General features: G+C 52.3%; 1 protein-coding gene across 3 annotated transcripts in view; it reads right to left on the minus strand.

The window, feature by feature from the left end:
• MGLL (monoglyceride lipase) overlaps positions 1–20,207 on the minus strand; it is a 113,684-nt gene that overhangs the window by 70,711 nt on the left and 22,766 nt on the right. The window lies entirely within an intron of this gene.

The following is a 20,207-nucleotide window of genomic DNA, read 5'->3' on the forward strand; positions in this document are numbered from 1 at the left end:
ATACAGAGCTTTCAGGACACCAGCAACGAGGGCAAGACCAAATCGTGGGTGAGCCGGCCCTCAGCCCACCAGGACACGCCGTGGTCGTGGCCACAGTGGTCCTCAGACAGGTCGAAGTGGACCCTAGGTCTCTGGCCGAGGGAGCCAGGAGAAGGCAGCCTCAGCTTCCGGCCACGTGTGAGCCACAGAGGCTGTGGGCCTCGAGGGGCTCCAGCCTCTGGGCCAAACTGGAGGATGAGTCAAGCCGACAGGAGAGACCACGCCAGGAAGGGACAGCAGGTCCTGAAGGGGGTGCTGGAGCCCTGAATCCATCCAGGCTGACCTGAAGCCCGTGCTCCCCCCGCCCCCCCTTCTGTTGTGCTGTTTTTGTCCCTCGTAAAGAGAAGAGCCCTAACTGACATCCGGCTCTTTGCATTTGTGTGTGGGGGACGGTTTACTTCCCCGGGTTGCTGAATTCGCCTCACCTGTGCGCCTCGGATTCTCGGCCCTCTGGCTCCAGCTGGCACCCCCCCCCCCCGACCTTGAGCCTCCGGCAGCCTCTGCTGTCTCTCTCCTCAGGGCTGTTGACCCAGGGGCGACAGCGGCTCTCTGCCTACCTCCACCCCCAGTTACAACCTTCTCGAGGCAAAGACTCCGTCTCCGCCCTTTCTTTAGTAGCTAGCAGGGTTTTGAGCCTGGTGGAGATTCCGAAGGAAGGAAGGTCGAGAGGTTTTACAGGAAACAGCTATCTTTTGCACCTTAGATCTGTGCAGGAGAAGCCCAGGGATCCGGAAGCAGAGCTTGGCTGGGCACTCAGTCACCCCAGAAAACCTCCAGTGTGGCGGGGCGCGGCTCGCCCCAGCTTCGGCACGAGCCAGAGCCAGCTGCGCGTGGTGGGGGTTAATGAAGGAGCATTCAGATTCTCAGACAGACAGTTGTCAAGACTCCTATTCTTGGCATAAGACCCACAGGATGCTAGATTCCCCTTCGGGCAAAGAGGGAATGCTGTGAGCAACACCCATCCAATTTCTGCCAATAATGAGAGGAGGGAGGAGGGGTAGAAGAGGGAAGAGGGGGAGAAGGGAGAAGGGGAGAACCACAGCTGCCATTTTCCTGAGCATTCACAACGCATCGCTTCCTCTGTTAACTCCACATACGAGATCTCTAACCCTTACCATCATCCTAGGCTTTGTTTTCTTGACAGCTGAGAATGAAAATCAGAGAAGTTAAGTTTGTGGCCCAAGTCGCACAGCAAGTTGGTAATATGTAGATCTGAGCATGTCACTGCCGGCTTTCGGGCCTCCAGAGAGCCACCAGTGGGCTCGGAATACAAGTCATCCTGTCCCTTGCCTGCCTCGCCACTCCTCCTTCTGCACCCCCGCCCCCCAGCTTACCTCCCTGTCCTCACGAGGGGCTTCCTGCCATGCTCGGGCAGCACCTGGTTCTTCCTGCCTCAGGGCCTTTGGCCTTGCCAGCCTTCTCTCTCTGAGTGCTCTCCACCCAGATCTCCCATGGCTGCTGGTCATGCCCTGGTCTCAGCACTGACATCACCTCAAAGAGGCCTCTCCTCCACCCCACCTAGGGTGGCCTCCCCCACTTGGGTTTCTGACCGGCACTGGCCCCTCGCCGCACAGCACACTTGGCCGTCACTTGCACTGGTTGGTAACTGTCCACCACGGCGTGCCGTTGTTTTGCCATCACTGGCTTGCTCAGTTCCTGGCTCTCTCCTCTTCAACGTCAGCTCAAGAGGCCGGGAGCCTCGTCCACCTTGCTGCTGGCAGAACCCCAGTGCCGTATCCCAGCCTACTGGCCCTCAACAGGGACGGGCAAATTGTGACAGGAGCGAACACCTCATTCAGAAGCCTGTGTCCTTTCTATGGCTCCTCTCCCAGGCTGTGCAGGGGCAGAAGCGTGCCTGTTTGTTCCGTCATGCTTATGCATTTTATTCTTTGAGCAGTGCACTAAATACCAGCATTGACCTCATTTGCCTCTGGTATGTGTCCTCTCTACCCTTTCCCTAAAAACAGAAGAGACTTGTTTCACACCCACTTCGCTGCTTCCTGGAATGCCCAGCCACCTGTCCCAGAACAGACATCCATCCGGGCAGATCCCCCTTGCCCGCCTGACACTTCTGGGGTTGACTGATGGGTTTTTCTCTCAGCTACTGAGGATTATGCCAGAATCTCTAAACAGTCAACTCCCATTTGCAAAAGGGGCAGGGCTTCCAGAAAGGATGGCACGAGCACTTTAACATCCTCTGGGAATGCGGCAGCTGCTGCATTAATTCAGCCCGCAGTTAATGCAGACGAGCAAGTGCTCCAGCCGGGTCAGGCTGCAGTCAGCCTCTCGCCGCGGTCAGGGTCCCGCTCGGTGGAAGAGCCCTGCAGGGTCTCACTTTGTGCCCGAAGGAGCGGCACAGGGCATGCCATTATGCCTGGACTCGCTTGTTAATAGAATCTATCCCCGAGACATGCTGTGGAAAAATACTTGGCCTCTGACTCTACAGAAATTTCTTCCAATCCAGTGGTTCTCAACCTTGCCTACAACTTGAAATCTCCTGGAGAGCTTTCAGCAAAGCCGAGGCTGGGTCCCACCCCCGGAAGAACCTCTGCGTTTAATTGGTCCGGGGTGGGAAAAGCTCTCCAGGGGTTCTGGTGCACAGCACTGCTCTCATCGCAGCATGGGACCTGGGCTAGACTACTGCTCAGATGCCACGTGGAACTCACCCGGGGCAAGAATGCAGCCATTCTGTCCTGGGGACGCACAGGCACTTGGAGCCACTCCTCTCCCCAGGGAACATGCTGGGTAAACCACAGTTTCTATCTGTAGAGATGCAGACGCTTCCAGAGATTGCTGCTGCCTTCCCTTTGGAAAGGAAGCCGACTGGCACGGCTGCCCCCACAGCAGGGAGCAGAGGCTTCCGTGGGCCTTCTCGGCATGGGTGAGGCAGCACCTGCTGGCTCAGCCCCTCCCTCACACCCCCGTCCCGAGCCAGACCAGCCATCTCAGCAGACACCTGGTCTTGAGCTGCCCCTGTGCTAAGTGGGGTTCTCCTTAGTTTGTGCATTTGGCTTGTGCCCGGGCCCCAGTTCTGATCAGTCAGTCTCTCCTCCCCCTCCCCGCACGTACGTGTTCCCTGGACCCGAGTCTTTGTTTTGTAGAATCTGTCTGGCAAAGTGAACATCAAACCACATTACTCCTCTGCCTTGAACCCTTCAGAGACTTCTCGCCGCAAGAGAACAAAGCTATTGCCTCTGTGATAACACGCCCCCCTCCCTCCTCCCCTCTGCCTGTGGCCTCCTTTCCAATGCTCAGACATGCCGCTCAGGGGGTGCACTGTTGAATGTTTCACAAGTGGGGTGAGCCGGGGGGGTGGGTCCTGATTTGCAGCGTTTGCCAATCACAGTGTAAATGCTCTCTCTCGGCCGGCTCACGTGCTGTCACTGAACACGGAATCGAAGGGCGTGCACACCCCCGCAAGCCCCCGCAAGCCCCGGCAAGCCCATTCCCACCTGGGAGCCTCGGGCTCTGCCGAGGCGGCTACCGGGGAGCCCACCCCCAATCTGCGCACGGTAGCAGCTTTGGTTCGTTGTGGGCACTGCTGTGGAAAGAGCCGTTGAGCACGGGTCACTGTCCCAAACTGCTTACCCGCTTCCACTAGCTAGAATGTGTTCCACGAGGGCTCAGTGTCATCTACGCTGTTTACTGCTACATCCTCAGCCGGCGGAGATGCTGGTGCGTAGTAGCAGCTCAGTAAGGATTTGTTGGCTGACTGGATGACCCTCAGGGCCTGGATCCTCTGCCCCGCCCCCCCGCAGCCCCCCGGGTTTGGAGTTCACACCTGGGGGCAGGCACGTCGGGAAGTCAGCCTGGCACGGGGTTTTCCATGGCTTCGTCCCACTCACCTGTCAGGACACCCCTGCTCCCCGGGTCCGACCTTCCTCCCTTCCCGCACACTAGGTGTGACACCAGGCTGTTCTTCTGCTCCCCAGTCACCGGCCAACCTCCAGGTCTCACCCCTCCCAGTGCCGGGGCAGATCCGGCCTCACCCCAAGCTGTGTGCATTTAGGCTCTGGCTCTCTGGCAGAAGGGGAGCCCCCCGCCTGGGGCTGTATGATGGCACTCCCTCCTTCACCACTGGATGCTGACCTCCACTTGGAACTTCCCCTTTGGGGTTTCACAAGATGTTATGATTCTTGTTGCTTCTGCTCCGAAAACATACAGCACCAAGGAACCGAGATGTGGTTAAATAAACACCCCAGTTGCTGGGAGGCTGGGACTAGAGCAGGCTGAAGCCAGGATGACTAAGTTTGATTCCGGGCGTCACCACACGTGGCCCTGGACAAGTCACTTGGTGGCTCGGAGCCTGCACTCACAGGACGGCAGCAACTGGGGACCTTGACTGAGGCTGTCCAGAGGTACTGACTCAAGGCTTATCACATGTCAAAGAGGGACAAATAGCACTGTCCCTGCCCTCACACAGCTCACAGTCCAGCAGGACAGACAGGTGCTCAGTGAATACACCTGCAGGCACGTATTGTGGGAAGCGCTAGGGACACAAAGAGAAGGGACCACGGGGAGCCTTATTTGGACAGGAGGGAGTGGCTGGGAAGGGCTCTGAGAAGTGAGGCAGCCAGAGCCTGGAGGGCCTCGGGAGCAAGGAACTGGAGGGTCTCTCCTTACGGAGGATGGATCAGCGCAGGGCAGTGAATGGATCTGACCTCCCAAAGCTTCCAGGGCTGCTGTGGAAAACTGAGGGGGGGAAGGAGGATGGTGTTTGTCAAGGAACCTGCAGGCTGGGCTCTCAGCAGGTGCCAGGCACAGTGTGGTTCCGTCCCTCCCCTCCTGCCCTGGCATTCTGCAACCTCGACAGAGAACAGCAGTAGAAAGCTAGCAGGGCCATTTACAGAGATAAGGCAATACCCACAGCGGCAGAAATTAGGTTGCAGAAGAGTCTGGTGAAGATCTTTTTCCTGGAACTTCTTTAATGGCTGCAGCCCGTTGGGAGACAGCCGTTCCGGGAGAAGGCAACGGCTGTCAGAGGGGGAGGCCCAGCCCCAGGAGCAGATGGCCTGCCTGGCATCCGGCCCTAGTAGGCGGGGCAGCTCCCAGCAAAGCATATGCAGCCCTTGATATGAACATGCCGCAGAACTTCGCAGAATGCATAAGCCGGGGCTGGTGCGGCCGTGCCCCAGATTGGACAGAGCGGAGTTTCCCCGGCATTAAAAAATGATTTCTTCCTTTGTTCCTTTGTTTATTCATTGTTTCAGTGACTAAACTTTCCAGGTCTCAGCGTGCTCACCTGTAAAATGGGGATAATCCCTCCACCACCAACCTCGGGGGGCATTGTGACACAAACGACCAAATGTGTATGGGATGCTCTGGGTCTTCCTGGCATACAGAAAGCGCTCTGTAACTGCCTGCCGTGAAGCTGTTTCCTCCGATGGCATAGAAGTCCTGCCTGCGGTCTAGAGCCCTGGCTTTACACTCCAGCCCTCCCATAAACTGATTTCTGGATCTCTGCAGGCCTCAGTTTCTCCACCTATGAAATGGGACATGGCAACTCCTCATTGGGGTTTTGAGATGAAATGAGGGAATGTATGTGAAGGTGTGCAGCTCAAGGCTGAGGCCTCGCACTGTCCTGTCACACATTCCACCTGCTCACCCGCCCCCCCCAAGAAGGTGAGGCCCGTTCACGGACCCACACTAGGCAGGGACCCGGGAACTGGGCGGGAACCAAGACAGGGACGGGTGCTGGAATGACAAGCACTCCCCTCTACCAAGGACACCCCATCTGTCACCTACAGGACTGTGGACTTGCCGACCTCTGCCCTTCCATGCGCAGATCTGCGGGGGGATCACAACACCTCCCCCATGAGGCTGTCAGGAGGCTAACATGAACGGCCTCAAACACTTAGCGTGGTCTGGCACTGAGTGGAAAATATCAGCTTCTGTCTTGCCTGCCCTTTCCAAGGTCACGGCCACGGTGAGGTCCATCAAAGGAGCTCAATGCCCAACTGAAGAAACGTTCTGCTCATTTTATTAGGAAAAATTCAGGAAACCCAGGATTTGTGGGAGGAACCCCATGTGTCGGGTGGACCCTGTGGACGTTCCTACCAGCAGGCAGCAGCTCAGGTGGCATCTGACCAACGCGGGGGGGGGGGGGGAGAAGGACACTCGCCCCCCCAGACCCTTAGACCGTCCTCACGCGCAGGGGGCGGGAGGGCGTCCGCCTGCGTCTTCTGGCCAGTATGTGCTGTGAGTTCTCGCTTATCCCCAAGGCATCCCACTCAGGAACTGGGCGGCTCACTTCATCACCCACACCCACCCAACTCCTTCCTGCCAAATTTTATGCCTTGAAAAAAAATTCGCCCGGCACGTTTGTCATCGGGCCTGTGAGTGGGATTGTCAGGCTCAGTTGGACCCCTTTCCCATAACCAAAGCAGAAGCATGATGGGCTCTGCTGGAATCCACATTTAACCGTTTCCCCTCCTCTCGCCGAGCGCCAGGCGGACCATGTTCCTCTCCGTCGCTGGCAGGGCTCCCGCGGCACAAATAGTGTGCGGCGGGGACGGAAATAGAACAAAACCGCGAAGGGGTCTAAAATTTCAGAGGGGGAACTAGAAATAGACTTCTCATTTGTAAAACAGATCAATAATGCCTATCTGCCGGGGTCTTTGTGAGGGTTGATTGAGAGAATTTATGGAAAATAACCCGGCAGGAGGCTTGGTGCCGAGTCAGGCATTACGTAAGAGCGGATGCTGACGGCTGATATTTACCTTGGCTTGATGTTATCGAAGTGTGTTATGTGCTAACTCGTTTCACCCTCACGACAACCCCCATGAGGTGGGTCTGGCGATTTCCCCCATTTTTCCAATGAGAAAAGCCAGGTCCAGAGCGGCTAAATAGCTCGCCTGAGGTCACACAGCCAGTGGGCTCAGAACTCAGGAGAACCTGAACGCAGCCAGCCTGGCTCTCAGGTGTGCATTCTGGACCACGGCCTGATGGCATCGCAAGAGGAAGAGGCCAGGCAATCATGTCACAGTCCGTGGCCAGGTGGCCCCCAGAGCCCCTCGCCCCGTACAGCCTCTCCCTCAGGCCTCCCGCCCCAGCCCACCCCTTCTCCCACTCTGTACACCAACCAAAAAAGGACTTCTGGTTCTTCAACCCACCATCTCTGCCCCTGCCCGTGATTTGGCTCAGGTTCAACTCCTCCCCTCTCCGAACTCTGAAGCCTTTCCTGGGGTTCCCTAGGCTGAGCTACTGCTCCCTCCCTGAAGCCCTAACAACACTCTGTCCCCATCTCTTTTATCCAGGACTCGTCAATGTCTAGTGTGAGTAGACCACGAGTTCCTTGAGGACAAGGGCCATGTTTTATTGATTCGTCCTGGTGTCCTGTCCCTAGCAGCTAGGATGGCCTCCGTTCTATAAATGGCAAATGATGAATGACAGAACGAGTGAATGAGGGAATGAAGTGGCTCAGGGGAGACGGAGACAAGCGTGGGCTGGCACAGCCAGGGGAGCGTTCCTGGAGGCCCCTAGGCCGCTCCTGCAGGCCCTCCCACTATTTTGAAAGACCCTGATTCCCCCTAGTAAATTCCCTTTCGCTTTGCCTGGCTGTGGAGGTTTCTGTTGTCTGCACTGGATCCAAAGACTTTAACCAAGAGCTTGGGACTGCCGTTGGCCCAAAGGGACAGGAGAAGGAGGACAGTGAGGAGGACCTGAACGGAGCATTCGAGGTGATGGAGGACCCAGGAGCAGTGTGAGGGAGCCAAGGCGGACTCATGAGACCCTGAGGAGGGGGATGGCCCAGAGGAGGCAGGAAGGAGCAAAGCTCAGCAGATTGAGGACAGTGGGGACAGGAGCTAGACTGCAGGGGGCCCCAGATGCAGGAACACCCTCAGGGGCTCAGAGGTGCTCAGGGTCTTGGCTGGGCTGTGATAAGCCAGAGGGACCCGTGCCTATGGCTGGAAGGCAAACTCAAGACTCAGAAGCGTAGTAGGAATTAGGCTACTCATCTCTGAAACCCAACCCCACCTTAGTTATTTTTTTTTAAAGGCAGATCTGCAATAGAGGTGTTTTCTGAGGAGAAGATAAAATTATCCATGAGAGACTATGGACTATGAGAAACAAACTGAGGGCTACAGAGGGGAGGGGGATGGGGGAATGGGATAGGCTGGTGATGGGTAGTAAGGAGGGCACGTATTGCATGGCGCACTGGGTGTTACACGCAAATAATGAATCCTGGAACTTTACATCAAAAACTAGGGATGTACTGTATGGTGACTAACATAATATAATAAAAAATTATTATTAAAAAATTATAATAATTTTTAAAAGGCCATGGATGAAGTTTCCTTAAGCATTTGGTCACTTAATATTCCTTTTGAAATGCGCGCAACCTCAAACCCAAAACGGCTTTGCAACCAACATATTTAAATCAGATGCTGCTTTCAGACCCCACATTTTATATATTTATTTACTTATTATCATAAGGAACACTCTAAAACAGAAGAGCTTGTCTAGGCAGATAAGGCATTCACTACAGATCATGGAAAGAGGATAAACTGGGGGTCCCCCCGCCCCCTCCCATCAGCAATAGCAGTGCTAACAGATGAGTATGGGAGGCAGCGTGGGGTGGGCTGGAGCCCTGGAATCGCTGTCTGGACCTGAATCCTGGCACTGGCCCCCACTAACCACAGGCCTCGGACAGGTGACTCGGCCTCTCTCTGTCTCCATTTCCTCGTCTGTAAAATGGGCACCGGCAGTAGCGACTACCTGCGAGGATGCTGAGGAGGAGGTCAGGAACCCCCACAGTGCACGTGCACCAGCGGTATTACCTCACCGGGCACGATCTCAAAGTTACTTACTATTATGCACCATTTTACACACGAGGGAACAGGCACACATGTTAAATCAGATGCCAGTCTTCGACCCTCTTTCGTAATCAGTATGTTAAAATTCCGATGATCTCCCAGGACAGGGAAATGGGGTGCTCTTTGTGTTTTAGAGAGGCGGTGGGCTCTAAGTGGCTTCTGCTCTGACGGGCCTCCACAAAGGACATTAGTAATCTCAAACTGGCTGGGGACGACCTATCCAAGCTCTGCTTCTATTCTACAATCCTGAAATAAATGTACTGAGCCATTTGATCATTTATCAATGATTTGCCAGACCAGCTATGTGCCAAGTCATCTACGGATCCTATGAGTAAAAGAACTCCACTGCTCTAGGGAGGTCAGAGTAGAGAAAGCTCCTCTCACCTCCCCATGTCCCACAGCACAGCCACCCCACTCCACCCGCGATGGGATGCTTGGCTGTCTAGTTCGGGGCCACTACTCTGCCCCACTCCCATCTGCCTGCCCATTTCCTGTGTGGCTCTGGTCTCGAGCCTGTACCGCTTCTCCCATATGTGCTCCCCTGCGCTCTACTTACCCCTGGGGCCCGCTGGGGCCCTGAGCCCCCATGCCACCCACTCTTCCCTTCCCCCACTGAAGCCCTGTTGGGGACCCCAAAGTGCACGCTTAGGGTTGGCTGGCCGAGCACCTGGTCTGTCTTCCTCTTCCTTTCAATGAAGCACACGTTCCCAACACCAAAATGCTCCCAGAGATAGAAGACTAGGGAAGCAGAGGCCACTAGGCTTTATCCCCACGATCCCCACATTCTGAGCTTTACCGTCCATCCGGGGCTTGCTCATGGATCATTTAGAAGACCAGAATCCTAGAAGAGTCCCACAGCTCATCCCATGCCCATTGGCCCCAGGAACTAGAGAGCCACCCCTCCCTGCTCCCTTCTCTTTCTTTTCTTGTCTGTGCACCGCCCTATTTTAAAGGACTCTGAGAAGTATCTGAGCCCCCACTGTAAGCCCAGCCCAGCCACAGTTCAAATTTCACGTCCTGACTATTCTGCACAGAGGCACTGGGTTCTTTTTGTCGAAAGTGTCTGTGCATCTCTTAGCTGTCCCACTATGCAAAAGCCGAAAAATTCTTATTTGTTGAGCTAGGCACTTTCTATATGTTTTACTGTTGATTATCCCAGCCCCAGCATCCTCCCAGGACTAGGACCAGGGCATTTCAATACCAGCATAGGCCAAACCCTACCTTTGGTTTTTGAGAAAGTCACTCACTGCCTCAAGGGCCTTCCTTGTGAAAGAAGAATGAGAATCCCTTCATTGCACAGGTGTTTTCAAGCTTAAATGACAATGTTCTCAGAATGTCTAGCGTTGCACCTGCCTGAATGCTGGTTCCCTTCTTTGGGCTTGTATGAGTCAAGTCATTTGAGAACAGGCAAAGGAGGCTCGTACTTGAAAAGGGTGCTCCAGACAACCATTTAGTTACATGCCCGATCACCTACTGGTTTTCTGGTCTGTGTGTTTGGGTTTCTCTTTCTCTGACTCACGTCAGGTAGGCACACCTGTGTCGACAATGGACTGGGCCTCATCTGCCTGTGGGGGTCATACTAGAAACATTTTTATTTGGAGCAATGATGATGACTGTCAGCCTACCTAAGTCTGAAGAAATTCTCCATTCCCCCGGCTGTGAGCCAGATGGAACTCTTCCCAGCTCCAACACGCTAACTACAATGGCTCCCCCAGAGAAATAAAGCAATCAGAGTAGCGCCAGGCACGTGGCAGGACGGCAGCCACCTCGGGCCCCGGCTGGCTCAGCAGCTCCCACTGCCGCAGTCGGGGCTCGGTCCACAGCCTGCCTGTGTCTACAGAGAAGGAAAGCAGATCGGCTTGGCCGATTTGCACAAACCAATTGGTTTAAAAAACCCGACGTGGCATAATTCCTAAGAAGCCAAAGTTACTAAATCATTAGTAAAATAGGTTATGTATGTGTCGGTTATATTATAACTGTAATTTTATTTTAAGAAAAATTGTAACAACACAGGTAGGGGGGTGGGTGAAGTAGGTGATGGGAATTCAGGAGGGCCCAGGAGATGAGCACTGGGTGATGTGCGGAAGTACTAATCACTAAATTGTACACCTGAAACTAATATTACACTCTGTGTTAAGTACCTAGATTGCAATGAAAACTTAAAAGAGTTATAACACATATTTTTCGTGTCTCTGTGCCAGGTGCTGGGCTTTGAGCTCTATACACACAATTTCACCCCCCCTGGCTGGAAAAAGCTCAGAGCTCTAGATCCCATGGAGTCTTTTCAGATGTCAGTTTATTTCTTCTTCATAAGTGCCCACTCTTAGTTTATGGAAGCCAAGTCTTCCTGGATCATGCCAGAAGTTACTGGCAAGTTTCTACATTTCTCCCAGCAATACCATCTCATAAGATCCTTGCTTCTGTGACTCCTTAGAAGGATGCCCTTCTTTGGGACTGCTAAGTTTTTTGGATCACTGGTGATTTTTCATCTTTTGCTCAGCCTTTCCAAAGGAGGTCAATATTTGTCCAGTACTAGAAATTGGGAGATGATTGTGGGGGTTCTTGCCCAAAGGTTTCAGTCCCGATGAAGTAAAAGGCTTGGCATTACTCTAAGAAGCTACTTTAATACACTGAGAAGGAGTAATTAATGTTCCTGGTGCATTCATGAAGAGAAAAAGCGTGCCACCAAATCTTTTCTATATATAATATTTTAAAATGCACATACCCACGCCCACACACATAATTTATGTATGTATGAAAAGGGAATGTGGGTCATTCTGAAAAATGGAAAAATACAGACAAGCCTAAAGGAAAATAAAATCCATCCATAACCTCACTATCCAGTGATAACCAGCATGAATATTATATCTCCTTCCCAGTTCTTCCTCCCCACGTATATTAATATTTGTTTGTCATTGCTGACAGTTTAATTATAAATGTATAGTTATGACTTTCAATTGTAATTATAATTTATAACCACAATCACAGTACATGTTTCATTTCAGATCCTGCTTTTGATTCCTTAGCATGTTTCCATGAACAGCTGCCCACAGGAAGAGCACTGCCACCTCCTTCCAGAGTCACTCTGAGAGTGAATGGGGGGAATGTCTGAGAAAGCCCCCAGCACAGGGCCCAGCACCTGGGAGGTATCTAAGAAGTGATTAATCATGGCACTCGGACCCCTATTCCCCTCCTAAACCCAGAGCAGACATCACTAATCAATCACAGTTCCCCACTCTGCTGAACGCCAGGTAGCCTTGAGCCTTTTTCAGCACCACATTCTGGACAGCCGCATATTAGATTCCCACCCATGTTATATTTCCTGGTGGTGAGAAGGCTGGTCCTGCAGAGCTTCAAGCCCCAATTTCCCCCTAGGATGATGCCACCGCTACTTGGAGCGGCCAGCCTCTTGCATTCCATGAATCAGTAGCTGACTCTTTTACACCTAGTTTGGGCCTTCCCTACAAAGCACTGTGGAGCTAATGCATTTGGGTTGCCAAAATCAGGGTCTGGCTTCAAAAGCTCTAGCTAGGTGTACAGGGGATGAGAGACTCCTCTGCCACACAAAAGTGGCTGGGCAGAATTTACTTTAAGACTGATCCATCTCGAGTCCTGGGCCATCAAGAGAACGTTATCCTACAACCCTCAAAACAGCACCATACTGAAGCCACGGGTGCTCCTTGGTAAGAATCACAAGAGGCTTGGGGCCATCCAGTCTCCTGAGCACTGAATCTCAGTAAAGCCTTCCCATCATAAGGGTAATTAAATTCCAAAGTAGGCCTGCCCTGAAGCCGTTCAACTAGAAAATTACAAGCCACAGCAACGATGTATTTTCATATAAATGTGCAAAAGCAAATCCAGTATCAACCAGCTTGAAACAGAGGGGGTTGAACAGTTTGATGCATTTTAACACCTAATTTATCATACTGCTAACATCTCTCTTTGGGCACTTAGCGCATTCCCCTCCCTGGGCCACCCAGATGCCTGCCTTATCTAGCCTGCTAAGCTGAGAGGTTCTGGAAGGCAATGCCTTACTCAAGCTGCAGAGTCTCATGGGAGCCTGCGAGCAACTGTGGTGCCTGCAGTCAGGGCTGGCAGAAGAGAAGCAGGTCATGCCACCCTGTCACCAGCACATCGTGGGCTGTGGGCTTCATGACCACGTCAGCATCACCCCCATCCCCAGTCCCACTGTCCTTGTTTCTCTGTGGAGGACATATCCCAGGACTGCTCTCTGCTCAGCCTTTGGGACAGTCACTCCCCACTGGCTCCCCTCACCGCTGCATCCCACGTGGCTGTCCCAAGCAGAGCTGGGTGCAGCGACCAAGGCCAAGTCTCTTCCTGGGCTCACGATCACTAGCTCGCTTTTTGTAGGCAAAGAAAAATGTCCCCCAGATGCACAAGAGTACCATCTCCCCTAAATAACATTTCCTCTTGACCTTTCAATACTCAGTCTAGCCTTCCTTTGCACACAGCCTAGTTTCCGAGCTGGAAGGCCTCCGAAAGCAGAAATCCAAGGCAAAAGGATTGAGACCCAGAACATCCTTTTATTATGGTTATCTACAATTCCTTGTTATATACCTGACATGCTGTATATTCTGAATGTCACTCGTACCCTAAAATATTCCAGATGAGGAAAACAACATAAAATCAAAAACAACGTAAGATCAAATTCTTTATACTGCCCAGAAGTGCCTTCCTAATGTGTCTCCAGCCCCCACCTCCAGGGGCATCCCAGCCCCCGTAGCACTTACACCAAGGTCAGTGTTGCCAGGTCAGCAAGGCTGGTGTGATCTCTCATTGTGAATTTACCTGCTCAGGTTACATAATCATACGGAAATTGACACACGCAGACAGAACATCACTGGACTACAGAAGCGCGTATGTGCCTCCTCCCCCCTCCAGAAGTCGCCACTTGTCCTCACTCCTGGGATAATCACTCCTTCGCTTTTCTTTGCAGCTTAACCACCTCTGCATGGAGGTAAACAACGATCTGTTTAGTTTGCCTGTGTTTGAACTTTTATGTGAATAGACTCATCCTGACTTTTTTTCCTGAGTCTTGGCTGTTTCCTTTATTCGGTAGGCTTTGGGAGCTCATCTACACGGATTCGTGTAGCCACGGAGTCCCTTTTCACTACCGTATAGTACTCCACCATAAGGCTATGTTTTGATCCTATGGATGAGCATGTGCATTATGCCCAGTTTGGATATGCTGCGAGTCATGTTGCTACGGCCATTCTTGTGTGGCTCCTGGCGCTCATGGGCCAGAGTATCTCCAGCGTGTACATCTGGTAGTAGAGTCACCGGATAGGGCGTGAAGTCGTTCAGGCTCTACCAGGTGACGACAAATCATTTTCCAAAGAGGTGGGACCAATTTATACTCTTCCTTATAGGTATGAGCATTCCTTTGCCCACAACCTCACCACCACTTATTGATGTCAGACTTCAGATTTGCCAGTCAAATGGGTGTGAAAGGTATCTTCTTGTGGTTTGAATTTCCGTCTTCCCGAGTACTGGTGAGCTTGAGCACCTCGGGCACGTTGTAAGCCTTCTGGGCTATGCTGCCCCGCACCACCACGACCACACAGACATTCTGGAGTACCCTCTCCCTCCTTTCCGCCAGTGAGCTCCTGCTCATTCTGCAACACCCGATTCAAATGGGACTTTCTGGGTGACAGCATCCTTTTGGTTCCCTGAGCCAGAATTAGACACACCTCCTGCTGGGTTCCCACGGCCCTGGGCTCAGCTGTGTCACAGTCCCTGATCACCCTGGGCTGGAATAACCTGTTTCCTTATTGTTTCTGCCAATAAATGACTGCCTCCCTATTTTCTCTCATTTCCATCCTGCAGAATAATACCTGGCACAAGACGGCTGCTCATTATGTTCGTCGATGGATTTCATCAGGTTTAGAGAAAAACCGATTCTTTCTAGTACAGGGTTGTTTGGACTTAGGGGGAAAGGAAGTTTGGATTTAGATAAAAAGACAGGTCTGGACTCCTTACCAGATCTGTGTGCGTCAGACTAGTGCCCAAGGAGAATTCCTGGAATGCTGCGCAGGCACTCATCTCTGTGGGCTCCCCGCTCTGGCTTTGGGCTCCAAGCCCTGGGTCCCCTCCGAGGGCCCGGTGTGGACTCCTGCCTCATTCTCACTTCTGTGACCACGCCTGTGACTCCAGCAGCTGGACCCCAGACAGGGAGTCCCAGGACCGACTTCCCCAGACAGGCCCTCCCCAAGTGCTCACCCCTCTCCTGTTTGTTCTCGCCATTCCCTCTGCTGCCACCCCCGCCCATGCTACCCCAGACCTGGATGCTTACAACAGCCTCTAGCTTGACACCCTGCCCCCAGCCTCTCCCACTCAAATCTGTGCTGACACAAACCCCAGCTTTCTATTGTGTTCATAGCCAAAAGTCGTCCACTGCTCTGCTTCCAGAACTGACTCATCCAACCTCAGTCCTCACCTTGCTGGCCCCTCCCCTGCCCCTCCCAGCTCTTTACCCTGCCAGAGTTTCCTGTCTCGACAGCCTCTGCTCTGTGGTCCTCCCAGAGTGCTCCGGCTGGGCCTTGGTGAGGGTGGGGGTGATCAAGATACCCACAGTAAGCTGAGGCCTTGGGTGACGTGACCACGCCGGGAGCACCCGAGAGAAATCTGGGGCAGAGCAGCAGGAGGTGGGAGCAGTTCCAAAGCAGGACCACAGATCACCAGGGTCAGGATGAGAGAGCAACCCAGCTCCATGGGGAGGCGAGGACTGGGAGGGACTGGCAGGGCCACTTGTCCAGCTTCCCGAGGTCTGTGGCCTCAATGTCCTCCCAGTGCATTCTCGGGACCTCATCAAGCGTGCAGGACCAAGTGCCCCGAAGAAGCCAGAAGGGTAGGACACGCTTACCCAGGGAGCATCCATTGAACCAAAAACAAATCCATTCTGCCGGGAGATTCTTATGAGGTCTCTGACATAAGAAAGCATAGCACCAGTTTTAAAGATGAGGACACTGAGTCTCAAAGAAGTGAGGTTGCTTGCTAGCAGGAGTCAGAGGTGGACTTTGGATATACCTGACCTCGATGTGTGCTGTGCCCATTTCACCACACTACCCTAGAGGCCTGGCTCCAAATCCTGGCTCCATTCCCCACCAGCCACGTGATTTCTCTGAACTTGCCCTGCCTCTCCCAGGGTTGGGGAGAAGATGAAGGAGGTGGTGGGTGTCAACAGCATTTGCCAACTGTCCATTGCTATAGTTACACTACCTCAGTCCCTTCTTGGAAAGACACGTGTGAATAAATGAGAGTGAATGAATGCAGTCATGAATCCACTCTCTCCGCTCCCTGTGCTTTGTGGCCGATGCCTTACCTCCTCGCTATACCACAGGTGGAAGCAGTGACTCCGGCTTCTTGGCTCCCAAACTGCTCGCCCCAGAGCTGCCCACCAAAGAAAGCCTTAACAACATTTCTTAAATGAATAAAGGACCACATGCCTGCATGATAATAATGAACATAGCACTTTCCTTGCAACAGGCCACCATTAATGCTCACGAAAGAGGAGACGATCTTCACAGCAGACTGCGAATGGGCTGCCCTCGACTCCATCCTCCCTTTTGTCCAGAGTGGTAGAATTTGACCTGGGCACACGGCTGCCCAGGCAGAGACCATCTTTCCCAGGCTTGCCTCCAGCTAGGTGTGGCCACATCACTGATTTATGCCAGTGGAATATGAGCAGTAGTGATGTATGCCATTTCTAGACACCAACTTTAAAACAATCTGCTTGTTTTACACTGGCTCTCTTTCTTCTTCCCCCATCTGGAAGACAGAAATGGTGATGGTGCAGCTTTGGTCGTGATCCCACATCCACAGAGGTGGTGGAGCAACAAGGTGGAAGGAACCTGGGCCCCCGAATGACAGTATGGTGCAGGCTGAGCCGCCAGCTTGGCCCACTGACCTCTGGACTGGTAAGGGAGAAGGAGCCTGTACCTTCATCTTACATAAGCCATTAAGTTGGAGGTCTCTTTTTCACATGGCTCAGTCTGTACAGTAACAAAGGCAGACTCATTACCAACATCCCCCACGTGTGCAGCAGCAAGCTGATCTGGGTTCAGATCCAGACTCTGTTCCTTCCTAACTCTGCGACTTTGGGCAAGTCGCTGACCTCCCTGTTTCCGCCTCTGTGAAATGGGGAAACTACAGGACCTGCGGTAGAATTAAATGACATCGGATAGGCACAACAAAGCCGGCTATTGTCCTTATCATCACATCAAAATGTTTTCCTACTGGTAGAGCCCCAGCCAGGCCACCCTGGGCGCGGCCTCCTGTGCCAGAGGAAGTAGCTTTTATGTTGGTCCCCTGTGTGGTTAGCTATGATCTTCCTGCCGCAACTGGTTTTCCTGTCCTCACATCCATTTTAATGCAAGAACCCTATAAATCATGGCAGTAAGAACTGCAGAGTAAGGTTCAGATGCATGTAAAGTTCTGGAATATTTCCCAAAACATCGATTTTCTTTAAATATATATATATTTATATATAAACATATATTTTTACATATTATATTATACAAATATATAAAATATATAAATAGTATCAGGTATTTATATATATATTTCCCCCCTAGAAAAGATAAAGCTCCACGAGCCCGGAAGGCTGCTACGATCACACCCATAATGCAACATGAAGGAACAGAAGGACTGCCTGTCATCGGTCTGATGCCCACACAGCTCTCAGCCCTTCATTTCTTCACTAGCAGACTTGTTGAGTGCGTTTTCTGGGCCATGTACTCATTGAGGCTCCAGGGACACATCTAAATTAAATAAAGTCCCTACCATTATGGAGATTTCGTTCTAGTGCCAGAGCCAGAATACTTAGCAAATAAATATATTCTGAGCTGTGTCAAGCACTTTGGAGAAAAACAGTCAAGGGGGAGGGTCAGAAGACTGTTCTGCTCCACCCTAACAACACGGACTTGCTTACTACCGTGCTCATCATACTAGCTAGTAGGTTCAAGACTGCAGTGAGACATTTTCCCAATGATTATGAATGGCCAGCAGGTGCATGAAAAGGTGCTCAATTTCACAGTCATCAGGGAAATGCAAATCAAAACATAACAAGCTACTGCCTCACACCACTCAGAATGGCTAGTCTCAAAAAGACAAGTGACAACAGGTGGCAAGGATGTCGAGAACATAGAACCTTGTCTGCTGTTGGCGGGAATGTAAACTGGGGCCCCAACTAAGGAAAACAGTATGGCGCTTCCTCAAAATACTAAAAATAGAACTACCGTAGGATCCAGCAATTCCCCTTCTGGAAATATCTCCGAAGGCAATGAAAACTATGTTGAAGAGATATCTGCACCCCCGTGCCCACTGCAGCATTATTCACAACAGCCAAGACATGGAAGCAACCTAAATGTCCACCAGTGGATGAATGGATAAAGAAGATGTGGGGGATATGCATGGATAGACACAGTGGAATATTACTCGGCCATAAAAAAGAAGGAAATCCTGCCATTTGTGACAAGATGGACAGACTTTGTGGGCCTTGTGCTGAATACCGTAGCATCTCACTTATATGTGGAATCCAAAAAAAGAAAGAAAAAGAAAAAAACCAAACTCATAGAAAAAGACATCAGTTTATGGTTACCAGAGGGGAGGGGGGACTGGAGAAGGAGGCCAATTATAAGATGAGTAAGTCCCAGGGACGTCCCATACGGCGTGGCGGCTCCAGCTGCTGCTGTGTGTGGCATACAGGAAAGGTGTGAAGATCCTATGGGGGCTTATCACAGGGAAGACACCTTTTTAACTCCTGTACGTTTTTGCTGTTGCTGTGTGAGGTGGTGGACGCTAGCTGAACTCACTGCGGTGATGGTTTTCACGACACAGGGAGGTCAAGCCGCCACGCCGCACCACTCCGACTTCTACAGTGCCACGTGCCAATGACATGGACTAAATCTGAGCAGCGACAGCAAAAGTTGGGTCGGAGAGGACTTCAGAAACTGAAATGCCTTACTGCTGCCAATAAGTGCAGAGATGACCACACACGAGGGCCCACGGAGGCGCTGAGCCGCCGGCAGTCCCAGTGTCCAGGATGCAATAACGAGCAAAAGCGACATCCCAGCTTCCCTGGTTAAACAGGGCCAGCCCCTCCCACGTTCCCGCTCTTCCTGAAATGTCCTGCAGGTGCAGGAAACACGCCGATTCCAGGGAAGCAAGACAGGTAACGGCCGTACGTGAATGAAGTTAGAAGCTTCTATGGAAACGATTATTCCTCCAACATCAGGTCTGTCCTGCCTGAAAATAATTCCCTACACTTTGAGGGATGCAACCTCCAGGAATGATTTATTTTTAATGGCAAAGCAGTTCTGTAAAAGGCCAAGAGATTAAGACCCTTCATTAGCATGTGCAGTCTCTTCAGAGACCTCTTCTGGCAGCCAGAGCCGTGGCCAGCTCTGAATAGGTCCTCACGCCAAAGGGCTCCTCAGAGGCCGCAGTCCAGATCAATATTTGGAATGGGCCTTCTGGGAAATCACTAATGGTCTGTGGAAGACACATGGCGTGATTTTTCGGACAGTCCATTAATGAAGAGCTTCACAGCTGTCCCACGATTCCAGAAAAGGCCGGCCAAGGGGCCAGATGTTGGTGTGACTGACTCGCTTCCGTGTGAAGGAGCTCTGTCTTCCAAGCCTGGTCTTTCTTACCACACAGAAAAGGGCCCTTGTTTGCCTTTGTTCCCAATGGGGCAGGGGGTGCCCTCCTGCAGACCACCTGAGGTGCACAGGGGAGGGCCCTGGCCTCCAGCTGCTCCCCTGCATCCTGCCAGGTGCCAGCCAGGCTCGCCGCAATGGCCGACGCACGCGAGCTCACGCCATCTGGGAAGGTCTCGCTGTACTGGCAGATGCCGGTAGAAAAAGGGGTGGGGGCACATTCATTTATTTATAGCGTGACTCTTGGCTGCAGGGGTGTGTATCCACCTGGGGGAAAAATGTTGAAGAGAACTCGACTGTCAGTGTCCTGGGGGGATGGTACGAACTGTCAACATTTACTAGTTGGTACGATGAACCTTGGAGGTGCCAAACTACCACGTAACAGGCTCTCAACCTGTAAGATCCCCAGGCTGGCGGTGCTCGGGATGAGGGGGGCTCAGGGACAACCTTAAATAACATGAACGCGCACGAGGAGAATGTTCTTTATTGCGGTCTGTGAGCACGGAAGGGAGGGTCTCAGGGGGGTGGATCTGTCTTAAGTATGTCTTGAACGCGAGCCCATCTCCAGGACAGAGAGAGAAGCCGTGGGCTCGGGGCTCTGGGGCTAGCCCAGTGGGGACCGGAATTTAGCACCGTGCTGGGTTTTCTCCTGTGGTCTCTCCTTCTGTTGATG

Source organism: Ursus maritimus, unplaced genomic scaffold, assembly GCF_017311325.1.
Source record: "Ursus maritimus isolate PB19 unplaced genomic scaffold, ASM1731132v1 scaffold_14, whole genome shotgun sequence".
In the NCBI taxonomy this organism is placed as follows: domain Eukaryota; kingdom Metazoa; phylum Chordata; class Mammalia; order Carnivora; family Ursidae; genus Ursus; species Ursus maritimus.